Source organism: Dromiciops gliroides, chromosome X (genome assembly GCF_019393635.1).
Source record: "Dromiciops gliroides isolate mDroGli1 chromosome X, mDroGli1.pri, whole genome shotgun sequence".
Lineage (NCBI taxonomy): Eukaryota > Metazoa > Chordata > Mammalia > Microbiotheria > Microbiotheriidae > Dromiciops > Dromiciops gliroides.
This window is the reverse complement of record NC_057867.1, coordinates 16,682,218-16,704,144: the sequence shown is the minus strand read 5'-3', so window position 1 is coordinate 16,704,144 and position 21,927 is coordinate 16,682,218. Positions and strand designations below refer to the sequence as shown.

At 39.0% G+C, this 21,927-nt stretch overlaps 1 protein-coding gene across 2 annotated transcripts in view; it reads left to right on the top strand.

Moving 5' to 3' along the window:
• The first annotated feature begins 1,808 nt into the window (after window positions 1-1,808).
• The window catches only part of LOC122733454 (E3 ubiquitin-protein ligase DTX3L-like), a 38,881-nt gene continuing 18,762 nt past the window's right edge, over window positions 1,809-21,927 (top strand). For both annotated transcript variants that reach the window (XM_043973883.1, XM_043973884.1), the window contains exons 1-2: window positions 1,809-1,962; window positions 2,391-2,492. The gene's annotated coding sequence lies outside the window, so the exon portion shown is untranslated. The remainder of the gene's footprint in view (window positions 1,963-2,390; window positions 2,493-21,927) is intronic.

The following is a 21,927-nucleotide window of genomic DNA, read 5'->3' as shown; positions in this document are numbered from 1 at the left end:
TTGGCTGGTAGCTTTGATTGACAGTACCCATGAGCAAAAGTCACTTCCTGACGCCAAGGACCTGACCGAATGGCTTGCCCTTGGTTGCCTTCTCCTCATGGCGGAGCTTTCCTACAGTAGCTCTCCAGCAGGTGGCGTCATTCCAATCATTACTCTAAATAGATGTTTAGTGATTGATTGTTTTGTAATTTTTCTTAATATTGAATCAGACCAGCATTCCTAGTATAAATACAATCTGGCCACAGTAAAATCTTTGTAATATGGTCTGGTAGCTTCTTTGACAATAATTTATTCAATATTTTTGTATTGATATTTATCAGAGAGAATGGTCTGGTTTTTTTACTTTTCTTTTTACTTTTTACTTTTACTTTTCTTGCCCTGGTTTTTGGTATTGAAAATCACATATTTTTTCCTCACAGGAGTTTTAAAAGAAACAATTTATGTAAAACTGAAGTTAGTTGTTCTTTAAAGATTTGCTAGAATTCACTTGTATAGTCATAGGGTTCCTTCTCCATCCTTACCCAACCTTTGCAAGTTCCCTTATGGTTTGTTCTATTTTTTTTTTCTGTTAATCTGGATACTTTATATTTTTGTAATATTTATCCATTTATCAGCATTGTTGGCATAAAATTGGGCAAAAGAGTTTCTACTAATACTTTCCTTTATTTCATCTGCCTCAGGTCTCTCCCCACTCCATTCAGCCACCAAAGTGATTATCCAAAAGCACAGGTCTGACCTTAGCCTCCCACCCCCACCCCCAAATACTCAAACCTCATTGGCTCCCTATTGCCTCCTGAATCAAACACAAAATCTTCTGACATTCAAAGACCTTCATAACCTAGCCCCCCCCTACCTTCCTAGTTTTCTTACACCTTACTCCCTTCCATATTGGCTTCAATCCAGTGACACCACCTCCTGGCTGTTCCATCAGCAAGTCTCTGGCTTTGGGCAGTTTCTCTGACTGTGCTCCCTGCCTGGAATGTTCTCCCTCCCTATCTCTGCTTCTTGGCTCCCTTCAGGTCCCAACTAAAATCTCATCTTTTACAGGAAGCTTTCCGAACCCTTCTGAATTCTAATGCTTTCCCTCTGTTCATTATTTTCTATTTATTCTGTAGGTAGCTCATTTGTACATATTCGTTTGCTTATTATCTCCCCCATTAGGTTGTTAGCTACTGGAGTGCAGCAACTGTCTTTTTTGCCTTTTTCTATTCCCAATGCTTAGCATAGTACCTGGCACAAACTAGGTACTTACTAAATGTTAATTGACTGACAGATTTTCATCCCATTTTTCCATTAAAAATATCATGGCAATTTGGTTATCCTTTAAAAAGCAATCCATTAACTCTTTGTTTTGCCCAGATTTTATTAATGTATTCTTTTATTCTCAGATTTTTTTTTTACATTCAATTAGTGTTTTGTTTGGTTGGTTATTTTGTCTGTTTCTTTTCCAGGTTTTCTCTTTTGTTCATGGATTTATTTGGAAAGATGAATTGTACCCAAGCATTGCTCACCCGAATCCTGCAAATTTGGGTATAGTGTGTGTGTGTGTGTGTGTGTGTGTGTGTGTGTGTGTGTGTGTGTCATTTTTTTCAGTTTATTCGATGATACGATCTCTTCTTTTTCGTGTCTGTCCTATGTGCTTTCTGATTTCCAGCTCTGGCCCAGTGCCTGCCACGTAGTAGGGCTCAGCAAACACTGACTGATGGCCTGATTTGTTTTGTGGGGGCGTCAACCTCCTTCTTGTCACGACCTGCGTCCCATTGGCTGAGGCAAGCCCTGCCTCCCGACGTGACGTCACAGGTTTCCTCCTTTCTGCGGTTTTTACCTGGGCTGGGGTGTCACGTAGTCTTTGCCAAGGGGCTGCCAGCAGCTCCAGCAGCTCCAGCAGCTCCAGCGCCATCAGCCTCCCGTTCCGGCTCCTGGGCCCGCTGGATCCCCGTGAGAGTCCCCTGTATGTGGGAGGTAAGCAAGGCCCCGCGGGACGTCCCTTTCGCTCCCTCCATTCCCACCCCAGAAATCCTCGGGGTGGGTAGGTGTGCATCCCACCCCAGCCGCACCCCCAGGCTTCACCCATGGGTGGATCCGCAGCTGGATTCGCCCAGGCCTCTGGCTGTCCGTCCATAGGGATGGAGGTCCTCTGGCAACGCATCTCGCGATCGCCCCCCCTTTCTAAGCCCCCTCCGTTCTGCGCCCCCCCTTCCCACTGCTGCTGCTTCACCACGCCCGCCCCTCCCCCATCCTCCCAGCTCCTCCATGGAGCGCGGCCCCGAAGGCGAGATGGGTGGGTGGATGGGTGGGGGTGGGCAAAGAGGAGCCCGTCTACGAAATACCTCATATTTTGTGCCTTTTCATCTTATTTATTCATTCTTTTATACGTTTGTTATTATTAGGGACTCCACAAACGCAGATCAAATACACGTTTCCATTTACATCAAACAAAAGAAAAACGGGATCTTCCATGCACCTGTTGATCTCTGCCATCTATGCCTTAGGTTTGTTTTTTTATAAATAATATATGTTAATGGTATTGATATAAATATAAATATATAATATATAATGATAAATTCAATCTCTATTTTTCAAAACTACCAATGTTTCTTTCTGGCCTTCCCCCTGTTCTCATCCGTACATTTTTTTTTAAAAGATGCCTTAGTGAACGTCTTTTTTTTGTTTTTCCTTCCCCGCCCCCCCATCTCTGTCTTCCCTACCTCCCACACCCTACCTCATTTAAAAAAAAAAAAAAGAAAGAAAAGAAAAGAAAGAGGAAAAGAAAGCCTTTGTGATAAATATGCATAGTTAAGGAAAACAAGACTCCATTTTGGCTGTCTGAAGCCCTGTCTTATTCTGCGTCAATAATGTGGATCCAGTGTGTCATCATCATTCTTCTAGGATCCTAATTGGTCATTGCAATTGATCAGAGTCCTGAAGCCTTTCACAAAGGCAAACCCTGCTTCTTTTAGGCTCATCCAGTTCAGACTGGATGCAGAGCTAATAGAGTTTTATGAGGCCAGCCTGAGGCCTCAACAACTCCCCATGTTAAATACTTTTTTTAAAAAATGCACAAAAGGATGGTTCCTATATAGGATATCTAACCAATTTAACTGGATTAGGAAGAGTAATTATTTTATTGTAAATTTTTTAAAAATTATTTTTACAAGCATTTATTATCATTTCTTCCCAGTGGGAACCACCCAACCCCACAAGAACAACAACAATGACAAAACACTCACAATAATTATGTATATTCTAGCAAAATCCATTTCCATTTTGGCCATGCCCAAAGAAGCAGGTGTCACTCTGGATTTTCAGTCTCTGGCAGGTGGTGGGTAGCCTGATTCATATGCAGTCCTCTGGACAGCATTGATTAGGATTCTAAAAACTTTTAATGTTTTTTCCCCCTCTATAATGTTTTTGTCATTGTGTTCTAGTTTTAGTTCTAGTTTTGCTCACTTGAATCTCTATCAGATCTTAAGAGTTCTTCCCAGGTTGCTCTTCCTTCCTTCCTTCCTTTCTTTCTTTCTTTCTTTCTTTCTTTCTTTCTTTCTTTCTTTCTTTCTTTCTTTCTTTCTTTCTTTCTTTCTTTCTTTCTTTCTTTCTTTCTTTCTTTCTTTCTTTGGTGAGGCATTTGGGGTTAAGTCACTTGCCCAGGGTCACACAGCTAGTAAGTGTCAAGTGTCTGAGGCCGGATTTGAACTCAGGTCCTCCTGAATCCAAGGCTGATGCTCTATCCACTGCACCACCTAGCTGCCCCCAAATCTGTCCATTTCTTAAAGCACAATAAAATAAGGGGCAGCTAGGTGGTGCAGTGGATAGAGCACCGGCCCTGGATTCAGGAGGACCTGAGTTCAAATCCGGATTCAGACACTTAACACTTACTAGCTGTGTGACCCTGGGCAAGTCACTTAACCCCAATTGCCTTACCGAAAAAAAAAAAACCAACAAAACCCAAAAAAACAAATTAAAAAAAAAGCACAATAAAATAGTATCCTGCCATTACATTCATAGACCACAGTTTATTTAGTTGTCTCACCAGAGGTATACACCCTCTTAGTTTACAGTTTGGGGGCTACTAAATATTTTTTTATGGATAGGTCCTTTTCCTTTTTCTTTGTTCCCTATGTGGTATAGCCCAGTAGTGATGCAGTTGGACCACAATTTAGTAGCTTTTGGGCACAATTATAAATTGCTTTCCAGGATGTCTGGACCAATTTGCATCTCTACTAGCAATGCTTTCAGTGTGCCTATTTTCCTGCAGCCTCTGCAACATTTGTCATTAATAGTCAATAAACATTTATTAAGCACCTACTATGTGCCGGCCACTGTGCTAAGCACTGAAGATACAAATAACAAAAAGAAAGTCCCTGTCTCAAGGAATTTACAATCTAATGGAGCAAGATAACACAGAGAAGAAATCTGGGAATTCTGTGTATATGTGTGTGTGTGGGGGGGGCTGTTCATTTTTCATCATTATCAACCAATGTGATGGTTGGGAAGTAAAACCTCAAAGTTCCTTTAATTTGCATTTCTCTAATTATTAGTATCTTACAGCATTTTATCACATAGTTCCTGATTGCTGAGATTTCTTCCCTTGAAGCCTGCCTCTTCATAGCCTTTGACCATTTATCTATTGGTGCATGGCTCTTAGTCTTATAAAGTTGAATTGATTCCATATGTGTGTATGTATATATACACACATATATATAATATAAAGCCTTTAATAGAAAAATTTGCTGCAATTTCCCCCCCATTAACCTGTTTCTCTTCTTATTTTAATTGAATTAGATTGGTTTGTGCAAAAGCGTTTTCAATTTTATACCATCAAAATTGTCCATTTTATTTTCTGTGATCATCTGTATAGCTTGTTTGCTCTTGACCTCTTATATCTATATATGTGAAAGGTAATTTCCCCCTTGCTCCTCTACTTTCTCCATAGCCTATAATGTGTGCTCTAGGCCATACTGGATGACACCTCAGACTCTCTTTTTAAATGCTACACAAAGTGAACAATATTGCCACATGGACAGGGCTGTATTTTAATGGGACAAAATGCATATAATTATTGATAGTGGGGGGGGGACCCCACCGAAGGTATTCCCCATTCAGTTCCAGGATTAAAAATCTCAGGATTGGGGCAGCTAGGTGGCGCAGTGGATAGAGCACCAGCCCTGGAGTCAGGAGTACCTGAGTTCAAATCCGGCCTCAGACACTTAATACTTACTAGCTGTGTGACCCTGGGCAAGTCACTCAACCCCAATTGCCTCACTAAAAAAAAAAAAAAATCTCAGGATTTCTGTACTGACAGCATCCCATGATGCTATATACATTATAGTATCAGATTTGTACCTAATGGAGAGGGGGAGTCTAGTACCTTGGTAGAAATTAGATGAAGTGACTCCCTCTATTGTACCCTGTGTTTCTTTTGGTTTCAAGAATGATCTAGTCAGGGGCAGTTAGGTTGCACAGTAGATAAAGCTCTGGCCCTGGATTCAGGAGGACATGAGTTCAAATTCAGCCTCAGACACTTGACACTGACTGTGTGATCCTGGGCAAGTCACTTAACCTTCATTGTCCTGCAAAAAAAAAAGAAAGAAAGAAAGAAAGAAAGAAAGAAAGAAAGAAAGAAAGAAAGAAAGATATAGTCCCCAAGAATACCCTTAGTTAGCCTCTTGCATAGAACAGTTACAGAGAATGGTAAAAGATAGTTGTTCCCTATTCTGATTTCTTCTATTTCTTTTTTATTTGAACTTATATGTTCTAAAATGTTTATAGCAGCTCTCTTTGTGGTGGGAAAAGAACTGGAAATTGCAGGGATGGCCATAAATTAGGGAATGGCCAAACTAGTCGTGGTATATGATTGTGATGGAATGCTACTGTGCTATAAGAAATGGTGAGCTCAATGATTTTAGAGCAACATGGAAAGACTTGCATGAAATAATGAAGAGTGAAATGAATAGAACCAAGAGAACATTGTATACAGTAACAGCAATATTATTATTATTATTATTATTATTATTTTTTAGTGAGGCAATTGGGGTTAAGTGACTTGCCCAGGGTCACACAGCTAGTAAGTGTTAAGTGTCTGAGGCCGGATTTGAACTCAGGTACTCCTGACTCCAGGGCCGGTACTCTATCTACTGCATAGCAATATTATTTTAAGAACAACTTTGAGTGAATAAGTTATTTTGTCTATTATAAATACCCAATTTAACTATAAGCGACATATGAAGAAAGATCCAGAGAAAAAAACTTATGAATAGAAGTATAGTATAATTTTGCACACATACATATACATACATATATGTGTGTATATATATATATGTGCATATGTATGTATGTATATGTATATATGTATATATATATACGTACCTATTTGTGTCTAATGGTAGTTATCTCTAGCATGAGGTGGGGGGGAGGGAAAAATTTACATAATAATTTTATCATATACTTGAAAGGAAAAGCAAGTTATGCATAGTAGATTTAGTTTTATGTGCAATCATCTTTTATTTGTCTGTGTTATGGAAATGCTTGTTTTGTTTCATACATTAAAAAAGATAGTTGTACCTCCCTCAAAGAGCCAGCTGCCTGATGGATTATTTGCAATACGCAGAAATGCTGAATATTTGTCTGGGCTTATTTTGTATTATGCTTGTTTTTTTCTTTGCCATGCTTATTTCTTCAAAATGTTTTATTTTCTTATTTCTATGCTTTGAATTTGTGGGTAAAATATTGAATAGCAATGATAATAATGGACATCCTTGTTTCACCCCAATTGTATTGGGAAATCTGACAGCTAAGAGTAAGCTATTGCTTACTCCTAGTTTTAGATATCGTTATCATTTTAAGGAAATCTCAAATTATTCCTATGCTTTTCAGGTTTTTTTTTTTTAAAAAAAACCCAGCAATTTTGTTATTGTGTTTTATCAAAAACTTTCTGAATCTTTAGAAATAATTGTACAATGTTATGAATTTTGTTATTAATATGGTCACTTATGTTTATGGTTTTCCTTATATTGAACTAGACCTCCATTCCTGGCATAAATGAAGCTAGATCATAGTATATATTACTGTAGCCTCCTTGCTAATGTTTTATTGAAAGTTTTCTTATCAGCCATCATTATCAAAAGTGGTCTATAGTTTTCTTTCTTTTTTTGACTCCCTGTATTTAATTACCAAGATTGTATTTTTGTCATAGAATGGATTTTGTAGGATTCCAATTTTACCTCTTTTTTTTCAAGCAGTTGATGTAGTATTATAATTAATTGTTGTTTAAATGTTTGGGAAAATACAGTTTATTTTTTGCTGAATTAAAAAAAAATAACATTCACCTTTTTTTGGAGTTCCAAATACTCTCCCTCCCTCTCTACCTTCCCCTACTCATTGACATGGCAAGTGATAGAATATCCATCATACATAACACATTTCCATGTTAGCCATGTTGCAAAATAAAAAAGCAAGAAAAATAAAGAAAATGAAAATAGGGGCAGCTAGGTGGCGCAGTGGATAGAGCACCGGCCCTGGAGTCAGGAGTACCTGAGTTCAAATCCGACCTCAGACACTTAACACTTACTAGCTGTGTGACCCTGGGCAAGTCACTTAACCCCAACTGCCTCACAAAAAAAAAAAAAAGAAAGAAAATGAAAATAAAAATATATGCTTCAATCTGTACTCAGAGTTGATCAGTTCTCTTTCTGGAAATGATCAAGAGCTTTTTTTCCCACATGCCTATTGTAGCTTTGATTTTTTCTGAATTGTTCAGATCAATTGGGGAATGGTTTGCAATTTTATCAATTTTGGCTCAATTTCCTTATACATAGGTCTGACAGGTAAATTTTTCCATGCTCCTTTAATTTGTCTAAATCATTTATCCATTTTGACCTTATATTGGTATATACTGTGAATGTTGGTCTTTACCAAGTTTCTGCCAAACTGCTTTCGTTTTCTCAGCAATTTTTGTCAGATACTGAGTTTTTGCCCCCATAGCTTAGATCTTTAGGTTTCTCAAACACTAGATCACTATGGCCATTTAATACTGTGTATTGTTTACTTAATCTATTCCACTGATCCATCACTCTATTTCTTAGCCAGTACTAGTTTATTGTAATAATTACAGATTTATATTATGGCTTTATATTACAATTTGAAATTTGGCACTACTCAACAACCTTCCTTCACATTTTTTTTCATTATTTTCCATCAATATTCTTGGTCTTTTGTTCTTCCAGATGAATTTTATTAATTTTTTCTACATCTATAAAATATTTTTGGTAATTTGATTGATATGGTCCTAAATAGGTAAATAAATTTAGGTAGAATTGTCATTTTTCTTTCTTTCTTTTTTTTTTTTTTGTGTGGCAATGGGGGTTAAGTGACTTGCCTAGGGTCACACAGCTAGTAAGTGTCAAGTGTCTGCGGCTGGATTTGAACTCAGGTCTTCCTGAATCCAAGGCCAATGCTTTATCCACTGCGCCACCTAGCTGCCCCTATTTTTATATTCTAAAACCTTGGTAAAGTTGTTCATTGTTTCAAATAGTTTTTGAGTTGGTTCTCTAGGCTTCTGTAAGTATACCACCATATATTTACAAAGAATGATAGTTTTTTTCTCATTGCCTACTCCTATTCAATTTCTTTATCTTGTCTTAATGCTATAGCTAGTATTTCTAGTACAGTATTGAATAAAAGTGGTGATAATGGATACCTTTGCTTCACCGCTGATCTTATTGGGAAGAGTTCTATTTTTTACCTATTAAAGATAAGTTTTATATAAATAATTCATTTAAAAATTTTTTTTTATTTTTAGTGAAGCAATTGGGGTTAAGTGACTTGCCCAGGGTCACACAGCTAGTAAGTGTTAAGTGTCTGAGGCTGATTTTGAACTCAGGTACTCCTGACTCCAGGGCCGGTACTCTATCCACTGTGCCACCTAGCTGCCCCTATAAATAATTCATTTTAAGAAAGACTGCAGTTATTTATATACTTTCTAGTGTTTTTAATAAGAATGGGTATTATATTTTGTCAAAATATTTTTTGGTTTCTATTTATATCATATGATTTTTGTTGTTGTTTTGTTATTGATATGGTTAATTATGCTTATAGTCTTCCCAATATTGAATCAGACCTACATTCCTTGTATAAATAACACTTGGTATGAGTTATATATTTTTGTGATATATATATACATACATATATAATAATCTCTTTGATAATATTTTGTTTAAAATTGTTTGCATCAGTATTCTTTAGAGAAATTAGTCTTTAGTTTTCTTTTCACCGTCATGGGGGAAATTAGTAGTTGTAATTTTTAAGTATTCCTCTTTAAATAATTTTACCCTCTTGCACATAAATCCAATTAGAATAAATAATCTTTTATTTGCATACTAAAGAAAGAACCAAGAGAGACAGACTCTCAAGGGAAGAAAATGGTTTAGAGGCATGGTTCTCTGAAACATATTTCTCCTCGAACAGGAGAAAGGCAAAAGCTTTTATAGATGGAAGATGGAGTGATCACCACCTGACGATGGAAAGTTCCCTTTGGGGGTGGGAGAAAGCTTGAATGAGAGGTAGTGGTCCGGACTTCTGGAGTTATCACTGTACTCTGGTGCCAATCAGGCACCAGGGGCTTATCTCCCATTTGAAGGTATGTCTGTCCTTTGGTTTAGCTGGCCAGTTTAAACTTTAATATTCCTAAATTCCTCGATATGTCCCAACCCCATAACAATCCCCACTTCTCTATATGTAAGGGAAAAGGGGACAAAGATTCTTTTCCTATAACTGCTTCAAGCTGAGTGGGGTTGAAGAAATCAAAGCGGGTGGGGGAAAGGGCCTGTTCCAGAGGGTGAGAGGAGCTGTGAGGTCCAGAGGGTGAGAGAAAATGTATACCCATGGGCTGTAGTTGACCTGAGGTTGAAGCCTTGATGCTAGATGGAACAGACTTTAACAAGAGGTTAAGAGGCCAGGGCAAAAATCAAAAGGACTTAAGGTGACAAGAGTGCATGTCAAATAAGTTGTACTTAAGGCATTTCTGATTCAGTTTTTTGTTTTGTTTTGTTTTGTTTTGGGGGGGGGGTTGTGGAGCAATGAGGGTTAAGTGACTTGCCCAGGGTCACACAACTAGTAAGTGTCAAGTGTCTGAGGCTGGATTTGAATTCAGGTCCTCCTGACTCCAGGGCCGGTGCTTTATCCACTGTGCCACTTAGCTGCGCCCCTCCCCCCCCCAATTCAGTTTTAAAATGCATAGCTGGGGCAGCTAGGTGGCGCAGTGGATAGAGCACCGGCCCTGGAGTCAGGAGGACCTGAGTTCAAATCCAGCCTCAGACATTTAACACACTTACTAGCTGTGTGACCCTGGGCAAGTCACTTTAACCCCAATTGCCTCACTAAAAGTAAAAAAAATAAAAATAAAAAAAAATGCATAGTTAATAGACAGATGACAAAGCCAGATTCTTATACACTTTAGTTGTTTAGGATATAAAAGGACTAGAATTTCTATATCTGCCATCTCACTATAGTAACCCATTTGCAGTACTAAGGGATGAAAATCCAATATTAGGTTCATGCTGATCAAATGACATGATTTTAGGAATTTTCCATAAAAGAAGAGGGACAAAGCTCTCAGGGAATAGTACTTCCCTAACCTTCATGTGCACTCCAGGCAGAAGTTGTATGGATAGCCACTTGCAGTGGAATAGGCTTAAAATTAGCCAAATGGGATAGTTTTCATTCCATGTGTCATATTGGGGAAATTAACAAACAAAAAATTGGGGATATGTCTACTGCCTTCGGAATTCCTTAAAACATCTTTAAGGAGACTCAATAATAGGTAAACTTAGATTTCCCATTTTAACAGAATTAAAATTTTGTTTTGTTTTGTTTTTTGCAGGGCAATTGGGTTTAAGTGACTTGACCAGAGTCACACAGCCAGTAAGTGTTAAGTGTCTGAGGCAGGATTTGAACCCAGGTACTCCTGAATCCAGGGCCGGTGCTTTATCCACTGTGCCACCTAGCTGCCCCATTTTTAAAAATTTGACATCCAGATATGAGAAATTTATTTTCCATCCTTGCTGATACAATTGTTCACCGATTTATACATTATAAGGAGATTTAGAAACATAATACCTTAAAACAACATTAGGATTTTTAAAAAACTTGAAACAAAACCAATTAATTACTAATAAGGTGTTCTTAATTCAGTTGCATGTACTTTATACACAGAATTTTCTAAGACCTAATATTTTTAGCACTTTGGGGGATGGGAAACAGGATAATGAGGGTTAAATATCACAGCTAGTAAGTGTCAAGTGTCTGAGGCTGGATTTGAACTCAAGTACTCCTGAATCCAGGGCCAGTGCTTTATCTACTGCACCACCTAGCTGTCCCCACCCCCCATTTTTAGCACTTTAAAAGAAAAAGACTATTATCCATAAATTCACATTTGATAATGTGGCAAGTTTCCCAGTTCTGTTTAAAATTTCTTTACTTTTTTTTCCAAAGATCTGAGAAGTCTGCCCAGACCTTAGAAACTTACCAGATAATGAGTCAGTGTGGTGGCCAGCTTTACCATAATTAAGTAAATAAATCAAAGCTGGTTCTTAGTGTGGTTCAGTGGTAGAAACTTTAAAAAAAGTTTTTTTCTTTGCAACTTTTACACATGACAAATAATCCCTGATTTAAACTATTCTACAAAGGTTTTTAAAACCTTTAACAGTGGTGAGATAGCTACAGGTTATTTCTTCCAGTCTATGCAGTAAACTAAGAGCCCATAGGCTAGGAATTTTTCAATGAGAAGCTGTAGCCTCCCCCCGCCCCCCCCCCACTTTTTCTTGACATCCCGCCCTAATAAGGGGCAGCGTGAGGATGGTAAAAGCAGGAAGGGATGATTAAATTTGTGATCCTCATGCAGTGTCGGTCTACATTTAAGCTTAAGTGGTCTTCCCCCTCTCCCCCTAACCTGCTGCTTTGATGGAACAATGGGAGAGTAAGATGGAGTCTATTAAGGAATCTGTTGTATCTATTAAGGAATTAATAGACTTACTTCCCATGTCCAGCATGACCCTGGTTTTGGCCATAGAGATCTCAGTAACAGGGGGATGGCTGGTCTCTACTCCCCTGAATTCCAAGTTCACAAGGGACCAGACTGCAGAGAGCTGGGTTTTCACTCAACCAACCTCTTGTGGGCAATTTCACCTCTAGTGACCCAGACTGCCATGTTGGGGCCACACTGGGATTTCAGGGAAGTGACCTCACCTTTGAGGAGTATCCCCCACTCCAGTGTCCCAGTGTACTACAGCTGAAGCAGTTGCCAGGACCTTGGCCACCCAAAGATCTGCTGGTAGCAGACATTATGGCCACTGCTATTAACAAGGCTTGCTCTATGGAGTGGGCATGATACTTCTTTTTTCTCTCTTCAACTACCCCAAAGTCCCTGTTATTAAAAACCTTAAAAGCAGCATCAAAGAGTTGTGAAGGTGGGGTTTGGGGACCCAAATCTAATTTCTGGAGTTTTCTCCTAATGTCAGGGGCAAATTGGCTAATAAAATGTATATTGAGGATTTTTATTCATACATCCCTTTCTGGGTTTAGATTAGTATATTTCTTCATAGAGTCCATGAGGTGACTCATGAATAGGGCTGCATTTTTGGCAGAACTTTGGGTGATCTCTCTTTTTTTTTTTTTTTTTTTTTTTTTTTAGGCAATGGGGGTTAAGTGACTTGCCCAGAGTCACACAGCTAGTAAGTGTCAAGTGTCTGAGGCCGGATTTGAACTCAGGTACTCCTGAATCCAGGGCCGGTGCTTTAACCACTGCGCCATCTAGCTGCCCCAGGGTGATCTCTCTTACTTTCTCATAATTGACCTATTCCTTAATCCCCTGCCTCATTTCCTCAACGAGGCAAATAATCATATGGTCTCTGCTAGCCTGGTATCATGATATTCCCATTTTGGATCCACAGTTGGAATTGCTCTTGTTTCAGGGACCTCTGCCTAGTTGGTTCCAAGCTGTGAGTGCTCATCAACAACTTGTACAGCTAGGTCCCAAATCCATTTTTTTCTTCATTGGGGGTATAATAGCTGACAAAAATAATTTGCAAGTTGGCCCAGGAAAGAGCAAACTGCATTGTCACAGACTTTAAGCCATCTATTGACGTTTATGGGGTTCTGTGAGTAACATCCCAATTTTTCTTTAATCTGAGCCGAATCACTCATGGAAAAAGTAGTATGTGTTTGTGTCACCCAGCCCCCATTGGGAACTTCCTGTAGTGGAAGCAAGGGAGTGGCCAAAGATAGTAGGGGCATGGGTGAAGCAGGTGTGGGAGGGCTAAAGGGGACTAGAGGAATGGGCATAGGCAACTGCAGGGCATCAGGTAAAGCAGATGGGAGTGGCTGCTGAATGGAAAAAATAAGAGAATAGGGAACATATTGGATCCCCCCCCCCATTGTGACAGGGCTTCAGCTGTGAGGGGCACAGCTGGATAGGAGGGAAAAATTGTGGAGACAGCTGTTGAGTGGGAAAAATAGAAGAGTACTGAAGTCTGCTCCGAGTATGGCAGGTGGTGCCAGTGTGCAAAGAAGAGAAGAGGTCAGAGTTTCAGGCATAGAATGGTATGACAAGGTTGACCCTTAGGGAGGGAAGGAGCAGGCAGGGAAGAGGGGGGTGAAGGGAGGAGAGTTAGGCTGAGGAGCAGGAGGGGATGAAGTCTCAGAGAAGGAGGGCATGTCAGAAAGATTTTCTAGTTGCATGGACTTGTGGCTTTCTAACAACCAGAGGAAGTCATCTAAGAAATCATTGAGGTCCTGTAAGGAAGGAGGCTTTTTAGGGTTATTGATAGCCTCCTTAGGTTTGGTCAGTTTTTCCAGGTGTTTACTGCTTTGTTTCTTCTCCTTTGAGTTCTGGTTTAAGGACATGGGATTTCTGTCCATTTCCTTTCACGCCTAGTGCTGGCAAGGGATAGACATACAAACACAAAAGTTCTTATCCAGATTGATTGAAGATCAAAATAGAAGTATCAGGTTTAGGAAGGTTGTGGCAAGAGGAAAGAGGAATTTCCTGCACCTCACTTTGGGTGCCATAAATATGTCACAGGGAAAATTAGTGGTTGGGGTTCTTAGGTAAATAATATTTTATTTGGGCACCAGAGAAAAGAACCAATACAGAGAGACTTTTGAGGGGAGAAAATGGTTTAGAGGCATGCTTTTCTGAAATGCATTTCACCTCAAACAGGAGAAAAGCAAAAAAATTTATAGATGGTAGATAGGGTGATCACCACCTGACAATGGAAAGTTCCCTTTGGGGGTGGGGGAAGGCTTGAATGAGAGGTGGTGGTCCAGACTTCTAGAGTTATCTCTGTCCCCTCCTTATTTGACTCTGCATCAGTTCATATGAATATTTCCATAGTTCTCTGTATTCATGTTCATCCTTATAGTGCAGTAATATTCCATTACATGAATGCACCACAATTTGCTTAACTATTCCCTAGTTGGTTCTAATTGTTCCTAATTTTTTATTTCTATTTGTTTCTATTTTTTTTTACTAACTACAAGTTGTGCTCTCTGTCTCTGTCTCTTTCTCTATATATATGTATGTATGTATATATATGTATTCTATATGGACTTTCTTGTACTGTCTGGGTAAAACTTTATAGAAATTTTAGTCACTTTCTTTGTATAATTTCATTTTTTTAATAAAATGGTTAGGGGGCAGCTGGGTGGTGCAATGGATAAAGCACTGGCCCTGGATTCAGGAGGACCTGAGTTCAAATCCGGCCTCAGACACTTGACACTTACTAGCTGTGTGGCTCTGGGCAAGTCACTTAACCCTCATTGCCTTGCAAAAATAAAATAAATAAAATAAAAATAAATAAAATGGTTATACCAATTCACAGCTCCACCATCAATTGATCAGTGTAACTAACTTTCCACAATCCCTCCAACACTGATTATTCCAATCTTTTGTAATTTTGCTAATTTTCAGAGTATGAACAACCTCAGGGTTGTTTTGATTTGCATTTCTCTTAGTAGTGATTTGGAACATTTTTTTCATGTGGTTGTACATACTTAGCAATTTTTCCTTTGAGAATTGTTTGTTCATATTCTTTTACTACTTATTTAAGGGTGAACTTCTTATTCTTTTATGTATCAATTAATTATTCATATATAATGTTTACACTATACTATATAATATCATTTACATATAATATTTATAATATAGAATATTATTTACATATAACACATTATATAAATATAATATCTATTTATATATAATATATTTAAATATCTTGGATACTAACACCTTTTAAGAGTAATTTGATACAAAGAATTTTTTTTTCTCATTCAACCACTTTCTTGTTTATCCAAGGTTTATCCACTTTGTCTATACAGAAATTCATCCATTTTATGTAATCTAAGGTATTTATTTTGTCTTTTGTAATTGCCTCTATCCCTTGTTTGGTTAAGAATACATCTTCCTACCCATAACTATGAAAGCTTTATCATCTGTTCTCTTCTAATGTTTTTCTTGCATTATCTTTAATAATAAGGTCATGAATCCATTTTAAATGAGTTTTAGAATATAGTGCAATTGGGGGCATCTAGGTGGTGCAGTGGTTAAAGTACCAGCTCTGGATTCAGGAGGACCTGAGTTCAAATCTGGCCTCAGACACTTGACACTTAATAGCTGTATGACCCTGGGCAAATCACTTAACCCTTATTGCCCCACAAAAAAAAGATAATGAGTTACATTTGGGGGCAGCTAGATGGCACAGTGGATAAAGCACCACCGACCCTGGATTCAGGAGGACCTGAGTTCAAATCTGGCCTCAGACACTTGACACTTACTTAGCTGTGTGACTCTGTGCAAGTCACTTAACCCCCATTGCCCAGCAAAAAGCCAAAACAAAACAAAACAAAGAAACAAAGAATATAGTGCAATCTTAGCCTAATTTCTACAATCCTGCTTTCCAATTTCTCAGTAGTTTTCATCAAATTGGGAGTTCATTCATTCTTAAGAGTAACATATGTTTTGGCAATCTTCCTTCCTTCTTTCCTTCCTTCCTTCCTTCCTTCCTTCCTTCCTTCCTTCCTTCCTTCCTTCCTTCCTTCCTTCCTTCCTTCCTTCCTTCCTTCCTTCCTTCCCTCTTTCCCTCCCTCCCTCCTCTCTGTCTTTTCTCATGGGGAATGCCCTTACATATGGGCACTATGCCCAAAGGAATATAAATTTTGATCACTTAAACTTCACAAGGGGCTAGATTTTTTTCTCTTCCCTACTATTCTATCATTAAAAAACTGGAATAATTAACTTTTTTTTCTTTTTTCTTTTTTTTTTTTTAGTGAGGCAATTGGGGTTAAGTGACTTGCTCAGGGTCACACAGCTAGTAGGTGTTAAGTGTCTGAGGCCAGATTTGAACTCAGGTACTCCTGACTCCAGGGCCGGTGCTCTATCCACTGCGCCACCTAGCTGCCCCTGATAATTAATTCTTTTGTCCCATATAGTTTTATTTATGATTTCTTGTAATAGAGCCAGGCTTTGATAAAACCCATTGGGATTCAAATGGAGCTACTTGACTATGCCTTAGACCCAAATTACTCTGGCTCTCTCTGATTGGCCAATAATAGGTCCCAACTCAATTCTCACTTGGTCACTTTTTGGATTTTGATGGTTCAGAGTGAATATAAATAACAGTTATTTCTGTTCTGGCCACAAAGCCTGAGGGTCTTCTCCTCCCAGATGTTTTTTTTGAGTAGATGAACTAGCTGTGTGACCCTGGGCAAGTCACTTAACCCCAGTTGCCTCACTAAAAAAAAAAAGACTAAATTAACTTTGGTAGTCATGTCATTTTTATTCTCTCGTCACAGCTCAGCTTCAAGCACTGGTATTCAAATTGTCCTTTGTTGCCTGAAGGGGCATTTTGTAATTGAATCTCTGTACTGTTTTCTGTGCATTTCTAGATTGATCCAGATATATTTTAAGCCTTTCCTAGTTATCTGGAATGAGATGTTCACTTCTATTATTACATATTGTATTTTTTTTTATCTTTTTTTTTTTGTAGGGCAGTGGGGGTTAAGTGACTTGCCCTAGGTCACACAGCTAGTAAGTGTCAAGTGTCTGAGGCTAGATTTGAACTCAGGAACTCCTGAATCCAGGGCTGGTGCTTTATCCACTGCGCCACCTAGCTGCCCCCCATATTATATTTTTAAAATTATTATATAGAAATGTAGTTGATTTTTGAGAGTAAATTTTGTGATTTGTCTTAGGTTGAAGTGAAGCTATATGGAACCAATCCTTGAAATAATAGTTTATTGAAAAGATGAAAATAGGAACATCCAGAGTATGTGCATGTAGGTAATGTGGGGACCAATTTTTAATTGGGGAGTGTTAGCTAAGCGGCTCGCCACAATATTGGGGCAGGGAAGGAGACAGACAGCCTCCCTTATTTAACAAGAACGAACTTAAAAAAACACAAACAAGATCAGTAGGATTAAGGGAAAGGAAATAAAATGGAGAAAGGGAAATTATACAACCCGAACAATACCACCACCCAGGAATCAGCTGAGAACACACAGCAGCGTCCTGTCACCTTTCAGCTTCAAGCTAGTATGGCAGAAATCCTCCCTTCTTCCCAGCAGACCCCAGGCTGACCACACACAGCCCCCAGCCAATTGGCTGGCCGCTTTGATAAGTCATATGACTGCCCTCACTAGGCTTCCAATCATTATAATTTTGCCAGGCCCATGTAGGTGTAGGCGAGTGGTGATGACATGAGGTGCCTGCGCCATGACAACAGCTACAACCAGTGGGTGGAGCACCGTACCCTAACCCTAACCCCGAGGCCAGTGTGCGCGCCGAGGTCTCCTCAAACTTCAGCCAAAAGATGGGGTGATAAAAACCTCAAATAACAATTAATTCTTTACTTCCCCCCCCTTTGTTTTGTTGAGAAACATGGGGTGTTTCCTTGATGGAACAATAAATAATAAAAAATAACAGAATATCATAACCAATGCTAACAAACAATATAGGAAAGGGAAAATACATATTATAGATGATGTATATAGTAACAGAAGGAAAAACAAAAAACAAAAATGTCCATTTAAAGTCCTTAAAATCTTATCTTCAAAGGAAGGTTGAGATGTCATCAGGGGAACTGGACTCTGGTCTGGATTCTGGCTGTCTCTGGATTCCGGTTGTCTCTGGAACTGCTGGATTTTCATTAATCTTTAGCATAGCATTGTCCAAAAATGTTCAAGTTAAATAATGAAAGTTCTTCAAAATATACAAAACAAATTTAAACTTGATATATACAGCATATTGGAGTTCCCCCTTTGGAGGATACTCATATCTATACACAATACAAAATTGAGATAGTTATGACATTACTAACACTTTTTACCACTATATGTCTATCAAGGCCAAATTTAGTTATGTGTCCATGATGACACCTGAAAATGTTGTGGAAAGGTTACCCTACCACATCTCATGGTGCATAGACATCTAATAATTGTGCTAGGCCTCAGGTGGATGGATTCTGACCATGCCACCAGATTGAGTAAAAAAGCCAAGTTAAGTTAAACCAGGTTCATGTGTTAAGGGTAACATGACATCAGACCATTTTTGGAGTGAGAGAGGAAGAAACTGGACTATGTCCAGCAATTGTGTTCTACATAACTGCTCTCATAAGCAAACTATGGACTTCCTGAATGTATTCCTGAAAGGATGTAGGCTGTTCTCTCAGCCTCCATCAGGGTATCTTGCATGTACCTGTCTCTCCTCCTGTTGTACATATATTCTCTCCAGGGCCTGCAATGTAGAGTTGAACCATCTCCATCAAGCTCATTGTAAGAGCAATTAGTCTCTGAAATGGTAAGTTTCCATAAATCATAAATCTCATATTAATTTCACCAAAGACAATATGATGGTAAAAATGTGTACTACACTGCATAACTTAGGATATACTTGAAATATATATATATATATATAAAATCCCAAACCATATCCAGAGTATACATAGTCACAATGACATACAAATGATAAATGAATGTAAATGGCTGACCACACACAGCCCCCAGCCAATTGGCTGGCCGCTCTGATAGTCACATGACTGCCCTTACTAGGCTTCCAATCATTATAATTTTGCCAGGCCCATGTAGGCATCGGCGAGTGGTAATGATGTGAGATACCAGCACCATGGCGATAGCTACAACCAGTGGGTGGAGTACCATGCTGCCTGCGGAGCCCCCAGGCCAGTGTGCACACTGAGGTCTCCTCAAACTCCAGCCAAAAGATGGGGCCATAAAAACCTCAAATAACAATTAATTATTTACAGTAGCCTGTGAGAGACTATGAGAGAAATCCATATGAGCAGTCTTTTTTATACAGACAGCAGAGTAGGAACTTCTGTAAGTATCTAAAAATAATTTATGTGCAGTTACAACTATTTCTCAGAATACAATTCAATACATCTATTTTTAGACCTCATTTCAGTAAAATTTATTTCAGTACAACTAATTTTCAGGATTTTCATCCAGGTATATTTTCATTGGCATGTTTATCATAACCTAGGTGCTTTGATAACGTTGGCATAGCATTGGCAGAACAATTTATTTAAGTCTGGTTCTACTATGTGCATCTGGTCTTGGCAGGAGGTAAGGAATTACACAAGACTGCTCCTTAAAACCATGCTATGTTACAGTTTAACCTGCTTAGGACAGTGCTGTGTTCAAATTTAACCTTCACTTCCCTTTATATTCCTGCTTTTGATACTGTTTTATAGGATCAGCCACTTAGAGGATTCAGATCTTTGCAAGAACATGATGACTTATGATTGTACAGTTCTCAGGTATTATATAACTAATATGTGCAGAGCAGTGCTATAACTAAGAAACCCAATAATATTATGATGGGATGAATCAGAAACTTTAGAACAACACTTGCTTTCAGGAAATGTCTCTTAAAGTAAACCTTTCACTAACTCCCCAGTGTATATCTGGTGCTGGATAATATTAAGGCTTTGGCCAAACTTTTGTATGCAACATTTAGTTAGTGTCCATTTAAAACATGGGTTTTTCATTCTGTTGCGCTGGGTTTAGCTTTTTCTTCATAATACCTAACATTATAATAATAGCTAACATGTATATAGCACTTATTTTTTGTCAGGTTCTAGGAAGGGAGGGAGGGAGAAAAGGGAAAGAAATGGAGAGGAAGGGAGGAGGAAAGGAAGTAGGAAGAGAGAGGGAAAGGGCTTTGGGAAGAAATGGGGCTGAGATGGGGAGAGAGAAAATGGTGAAGTTGGAGACAAAGACATGAGGATGGAGAAGGAACGGGAGAGGGAAATACAGAGGAGAGAGAGAAAATGGAGAAAGGGGGAGAGAGGCAAAAAAGAGAGAGGTTGAGAAGTATGGAGAGTAAGGTAGAGGATGGAGGAAGATAGAAAGAAGGAACAAATAAGACAGGAAAAGAAAGAAAGACTGAAGAAAAGAGATCGATAAAATGATGGAGAAGGGAACAGAGAAGAATGAAGGTAGAGAGAGAAAAGAGAGGAGAAAAAGAGCAAATTATGGAAAGGCAGTAGGATATGAAGGGAAGGAGGAGACAGGGAGAAGTAGATAGGGAAACATAGATACAGAGGGACAGGGAAAAGGAGGGGGAGGGAGGGAGAAGAAGAGAGATAGAAGGGGAGACAGGAGAGGGGGATGTAGTGGGGGAAGCCAGGGAGACAAAAGAGAAAAACAGAGATGCAGAATGAGAGAGCTAGAGATAGAAATTGAGGAGGATGGAGGGGGAGAGAGTGATAAAGGCAGAAAGAGAGATACAAAAAGAATGAAAGACATGGAGGCAGAGACAAAGAGGAATAGAGGTAGGGAATGAGGGGGAGATAGGGTGAGAATGAGACAGAGAAAAGGATGGATGGACAGATACAGGAAAATGAGAGTGAGGGAAAGAAAAGAAGAGGGGGATGGGAGGAGGGAGGGAGAAAGGAAAGATAGAGAAGAATGGAGAAGAGATAGGGAGAGAGAGTACATGACAATAGAAAGTGCAAGAACTAGGAATGCAAGAGGGAAAAAGAAGAGAGAAAGATACAGAGAGAAGGATGGAGAGTTATGAAGCAAAAAGGAGAGAGAGAGAAAGACAGAAAAGTATGGAGAGAGGGAGAGAACAAGTTAGAGGAAGAAATAGAAGATGAATTGAGAAACAGATAAAGAAGAATAGAAAAGGATAGAGACCAGGGAGAAAGTGAGGATGGAGAGGGAGGGATAAAGAAGAGACAAGGGGAAACAAGATGAAAAGAAGAGAGACAAAAGAGAGAAATAAAGAGATGGAGAAGGAGAGAGACAAAGAAAGAGAGATGGATGGAAGGGGGAGAGAGTGACAAAGAGATACAGAGAGAATGAGAGAGAGGGAGCTAGGAAAGGAGAGAGAGGGAAGGAAAGAGAGAGGCAAGAGAGCCTTGGAGAATGAAAGATGCGGAGACAGAGGTAGCAATATAGAATGATAGAATGATACAGGGAGGGATGGAGATAGAGAATGGGAAATGGAGAGAGACAGAAGAGAAGGATGTAGAATTATAGAGAGAAACAGCAAGGACTAGGAGGGAAGAGAGAGAGAGAGAGAGAGAGAGAGAGAGGGAGAGAGGGAGGGAGAGAGGAAAGACAGTGAGGATGGAGAGGGAAATAGGGAGGGAAAGACATAGCAAGAGAAAGGAGGGGGAGAGTGACAGAGAAAAGGATGCAGAGAAAGGGCTAGGAGGATGAGGAAGAAGGGAGATATAGAGATAGAAAGGAAAAAATCAATCTCCCATTTAAGAAAAGTTCTCAAAATAAGATGGCTTGAAATTTTAGGGAAAAAATTACCTCTACTATTAATACCCATTATTTATTATGAATAACCCTCCAGCTTTGTCATAATTCTCAAATTGGCTTTTTAAGCAAGCAATTTGACCACATTGT